We start from the raw sequence: 6450 nt of genomic DNA, 5'->3' as shown, positions 1-6450 counted from the left end.
CCAGATCAGCCTGACGAGGAGAAACAGTTAGCAATCTGGCAAAGTATGGATAAAAAGGCCTATGCCTTAATTTCCACTTCAGTCTCAGAAGAGGTAAGCAGATACATTGCTCAGAATAAAACAACATATGATGCCATAACAAAACTAAAAGAGCTTTATGATTCACATTCTGAATTGGAGATAATTCAGTCATTGTAGAAGTTATTTAATTTGGAAATGAAAGATAATGATCCTCTAAAACTTGCTTCTGAAATTAAAGCCATCAATCATGAAATTGAATCTACTAGAGTTAAAGTTGATATGCAACTCACTACCTTTTTAAAAGCTCTTTACCCTAGTTATTCACACTACTTGGAATCTCTCCAAGCTAGTCGGCAGTCAAAAGATTTAGATTTTGATAAATTAGTAGGGAAAATTACAGAAAGAGAGAAGGCTTTTGGAAAGAAATAAACATCACATAATTCTAATACTGAAACCCTATGTCTTCCTCAAAAAATTCAAAAACCTCAAGAAGAATCTGAATGAAATATTAAGGGTAATAGAGGTCAAGGCAGGAAGAATTATAGAGGCATGGGGGTAGAAATATTCAGGGAGATAGACAGCAGAATGATAAACAAAGAAATTTTCCTGGTAAAACAACTATAAAATGCTTTAGATGTGGTAAAATTCGACATACAACTGCAAATTGTAGAATTCACTAGGAGAAAAGTAATGAAATAAGAGAACAAATTCTTGAAAAGAAAGATCATCTAATTCCAGAAAAGGACACTCTTTTGAAAATGCACATTATGTTGTTGCTCATTGTAATTTTCATATGGAAGATATATTTAGTACCTCTTTTTCTTCATGGCATGACTGTTGGATTTTAGAAATAGGTGCCACTTGTCATATGACCTTTAGAAGAAATTTTTTTGAACAATTCAGTGATAATATTGATGGAGTAGTGTATTTTGCTGATAAGTCTCAAATAAAACCATCGAGGACTGGTTCTATTCAGTTAAAAATTCCTAGACTTTCTGATTATACTTTGAATGATTTTCTTTACATTCCTCAGTTCCAAAGATATTATTAGCTCTTATACAAATAAGGCAGCATGGACATTCCATCCACATATTTGATGGTAAAGTGGAAATTTGAAGAGAAACCGATAATAAAACTATAATGACTGGTGTAGAAGAAGATAAATTGTTGAAATTGAAAGGTGTGTTGTCTGTTACATTGAACACAAATTATTTGGTTCAGCAAAAGGATACTTTGTCATCTTGTTTATTGTGGCATACACACTTTGGTCATATTAATTATGAAAGTATTAGAATTATGAGACAATAGGGGATTAAAGGACTTCCAACAGTTCCCAGAAAATTGACCCCATGTAATGCTTGTATATTGGACAAGCATCACAAACAATCTTTTCAAAATATTACTTCTCGAGCTACAAGAAAATTAAGTCTCATACACTCTAATTTGTGTGGACCTATGCATGTACCAACTGCAAATGGCAATAAATACATACTGACTTTTATTGATGATTATTTGAGGATGTGTTGGGTTTATCTGCTTAAGAAAAAATCACAATTCTTTGATGTGTTTAAAAAATTTCATCTCTTGATTACAAATGAAGCTCAACTAAATATTGGTACTATAAGAACTGATAACAGAGAAGAATATACATCACATGTCTTTGAAAAATATTTTCAAGAGAATGGCATCAAACACTAGACCACAATACCATATAATCCACAACAAAACGGTGTTGTTGAATGAATGAACATAACATTTCTTAATATGGTAAGGTCAATGATGTTTTTTAGGAATGTAAAATTGATGTTTTGGGGAGAAGCACCGCTCTGCGCATCATATATTAGAAATCAGTGCGCATCCTCTGTCATTAACAACAAAACTCCATATGAAATGTGGTATTATCGTGTTGCTGCTGTTAATCATTTCAGAGTTTTCAGTTCTCAATGTTATGCTTTGATTGCTAAACAACATAGGACTAAGTTGAGTGAACAAAGCAAAACATGTATTTTTTTAGGGTATTCTATGACTTCTAAGGCATACTGATTATATGATGAAGAGAACAAGAAATTTATTTTGTCAAGAGATGTAATTTTTCTTGAATCTGATAAAGATTCCCTAACTGTTGACAGACAACTTAATCATATAGAAACTTTTGTCCCTCAAAAGTTTTATTATCAATCAGATAATATACTTTCACATCCTGAAGGGGGGATACCTAGTGGAGTTTCCTTCTCTCAATGATGATAATTCTACTACTAATGAAAAATTGGTTGATGCAAGCGTTTCTACAGACATGACAGGGACAGAAATGGAAAGAGAGTTGACAGGGAAAAAAATGGAAAGAACTGAGACAAATGAAGAAGACGAGCAAATTCCTACACAACCTTTGCGAATATCATCTCGTATTCGAAACATTTCTGAAGAAATATGATGAGGTTAAGACAAAAATTTCCTCATGTAACTATTCTCATTGTGAATTTAACTTTTCTGTGGATTGTGAACCTACTTGTTTTGAAGAAGCTACTAGTTATGATCAGTGGAAAGATGCAATGCAAAAGGAATATGATGCTCTCATAAAAAATGGCACATGGAGGCTAGTGGATCCTCCTGTTGGCATCAAACCTATTGGTTGCAAATGGGTTTATAAAACTAAGTATAAAGTTGATGGTTCACTTGATAAGCAAAAGGAAAGACTTGTAGCAAAGGGATATGCACAGAAAGAGGGTATTGAATATACAAAGACATTTTCTCCTATAGCTAAATGGGTCACTATTAGATATTTGTTTGCTATTGCAGCACAGAAAGAATGGAAAATTCATCATATGGATGTCAAAACTGCTTTTTTAAATGGAGATTTGAAAGAAGATGTTTACATGTTTCAACCAGAAGGTTTTTTTGTTAAAGGGAAATAATAAAAGGTTTTCAAACTAATGAAGTCTTTGTATGGCTTGAAACAAGTGCCATGAGCATGGTATGAGAAACTAATTGAACATCTTATAAAGTTAAATTATAAACATTTTGACCTAGATGATGCAACTTTTTTCATTAAGAAAGTTGGAAGATCAGTTGTATATATAGTTGTATATGTTGATGATTTGATGATCACAGGAAACAATGATGAATATATATCATCTATTAAGAAGGAATTGAAAAAGTTTTTTGATATGCCAGGTTTAGGTTTACTTCATTATTATCTTGGAATTGAAGTTGATCAAAAACCACAACATATTTTCATCTCTCAAAAGAAGTATGCTGGTAGGTTATTGAATAGATATAGTATGATGGATTGTAATCCTGTTGCTACACCAATGGAGCATAATTTGAAACTTACTTCAAAAGAACGAAAATCATTTGAAGATCCAACAAAGTATAGGCAACTTGTTGGAAGTTTGATTTATTTATCTATTACTCATCCTGATATAACATTTGTTGTGGAATACTTTCTAGATTTATGCATCATCCTTGTGAGGGGGATTGGGTAGCAGTAAAAAGAGTACTGAAATATTTAAATGGAACCCAAACTTACAACATCAAATATAACAATGTTTTAGACTTCCATCTTGCTGTTTATTTAGATTTAGATTTTGATGGAGATAAAGGGAATGGGATCTCTACTTATGGCTATTTGATGAATCTTGGACTAGCAGCCATCAGTTGGAGATCATGCAAGAAATTTGTTCATGCTGATTCTACCACTGAAGCCGAATATGTTACAGCAGCTCACACTACAACAAATCCCTATGATTAGCATCCCTTTTTACTTCTTTTTTTGCATCTAGAGCCCATTTTTGGTGCTATTTGCATCCATTTATCAAATATGGTGCAAAACTTGACACAAAATTTTCATCGAGTTTTGCACCAAATCTTACACCAAGTTTAGCATGAGGTATTGTAATAGGTTTTGCACCAATTTTTTTGCCAAGCTTTGTGTCATCCTTTGCACCAAGTTTTGTTCTAAGTTTTGCATCAAGTCTGGCACCTAATTTTGTTTGACATACTTTTGCATCCTCATTTGCATCCACTTTTTGCACCTACACTTGCATCAACTTTTGCATCCTTTTTTAAATCATTTTTTGCATCCATTTTTGCATCCCTTTTGCGCCAAGCTTTACATCACGTTTTGTGTCTAGTTTTGCATATAATTTTGCATCTACTTTTGTTGCATCCACTTATTCATCTTGTTTTGCATCCATATTTACATCCTCTTTTGCATCTATTATTGTGCTCACTATTGCATCTAATATTTTTGTGCCACAATTGGTGCCTATTTTGGCACCTCCTTTTGCACCCACTTTTGATTATAATTTTTCATCCACATTTGCGTCTAGGTTTTCATCAACTTTTACATATATTTTTGCATCCCTTTTTGTATCCACTTTTGGATTAGGATTTGCATTGGGTTTTTTGTGTCATTTTGCATCGACTTCTATTGCATCCACTTTTGCATACAATTTTGCATCCATTGTTGCACCAATTTTAAAGTCCACTTTTTGCATCCCTTTTTACATCTTTGTTTGCATCATAGTTTGATTATTTTTTTGCATCTATCATTACATCCACTTTTGTTGTGCCACAATTTGCACCATATTTTGCACTTACTGTTGCACCCACGTTTGTTTCCAATTTTGCATCCATGTTCACATCCTCCTTTGCATCAAATATTTGCATCAAATATTACATCCACTTTTGTGTCAAGTTTATGCATTGGGTTTTGCATCTCGTTTTGTATCTACTTTTGCATCTACTTCCATTGTATCCATTTTTTGCATCCAATTTTGTTTCGCCTGTTGCATCAATGTTTGCTTCCACTTTTACATCCCTTTTTTCATCTTATTTTGTATCCATGTTTGTCTCTTTTTTGCATCTAAGTTGGTGTCCTTTTCTGTGTCCGTTGTTGCATCCACATTTGTTTCACCACAATTTGTGCCAAGTTTTATGCCTACCATTGGACCCATGTTTGCTTCCACTTTTGCATTCATGTTTGCATCCAAGTTTGCATTGACAATTGCATCTACTTTTGCATCCACTTTTGTGTTAGGTTTTTCATGTTGTTGTGCATATACTTATGTTGCATCCACTTTTCATCCAATTTTACTTCTATTGTTGCCCCCATTTCTGTGTTCACTTTTGCATCCATTTTCCAACACTCATCATATTTTCTGCATTGATGATATTCCTTATGGCATTGACAATTATGAGCAATTGATGACAATGTCAATAATCTTGAAAATGATGAAAATGAAGATGATGGCGATGACATGAATTGTGATTATGATGATAAAGATGATAGTGGTTATAATGACAATGATGATGATGGCAATGATTATAATGATGATGATGCTAATGACCTTGGTGAATCTTCCCAATTTTTAAATGTTGTCATTGTCATAATCATAAGCATTATCTTTGGTGTCGTCATCCTTGTCATCATCATCATCATTATCATCATTTTCATCTAGGTCATCATCAAAAACAATAATGGCATGAATGATGATGATGTCCATGATGATGATTACAACAATGATGATAGAAATTACATTAATGATGATGATGGGGATGATGAAAATGACAATGCCGATGATAACAGTGGTGATGATCATCATCATCGATCAACTCTAAAAAATAAAGTTGTTATTTCTCTTATGTATATCAATGTGTCCTAAAGAACCCTTTTCTAGCACTGATCACAATTTTTGGGTTGATGATATTTCTTACAACATCTATAATTATGAACAATTGCAAATAATGTCCATAATGATGATGATGATGATGATGATGATGATGATGATGGAGCTGATGATGATGGCATGAATGGTGATTATGATGATAATGTAATGATGGCAATAACGATGACACAGATGATGGTGATGATGATGACAATGAAGATGATAACAATGATTATGAGAATGAGAATGACCTTACAATATTATGGATTCGTGAACAACTACTAGTTTTAATACCATCTTTTGGATACATATTACTATCATACTTTCTACATTATCTATCTCTCTTGAGGTATTTTACTATAATTGTGTTGTCAACACTAGAAAGATATCTTGTTGTAATGGTGGTTCTAATGTTAGCACCAGCAAAGTTTTGTTAAATTTTGGTTAAAAAAAATTGATTTATGCAATTATTTTGACAATCTATGTAAGAAAGTAAATAACATACAATTATCTTGACTGTAGTCCCATTGATTATCATGAATTCACTAGTTTGAAGACCATATTCTACATACATATTATTATTAAACTTTTTGCATTATATCCCTCTTATATCTTGTTGTAATGGTGATGTTAGTATTAGCACTAAAAAATTCATTAAATTTTGGTAAAAAAAAGTTGATAATTTATTTATTTTTAATTTGGGAAATTTTTGTTTTTGTATTTTTGTTTTTAATTCTATTTTTATGCAGTGATATTTTTTTGG

This window comes from Pinus tabuliformis, chromosome 4_1 (assembly GCF_031772625.1).
Source record: "Pinus tabuliformis cultivar Carrire ecotype Pingquan chromosome 4_1, CPIR1, whole genome shotgun sequence".
Lineage (NCBI taxonomy): Eukaryota > Viridiplantae > Streptophyta > Pinopsida > Pinales > Pinaceae > Pinus > Pinus tabuliformis.
The sequence above is the reverse complement of the archived record's forward strand: the minus strand, read 5'-3'. Positions refer to the sequence as shown.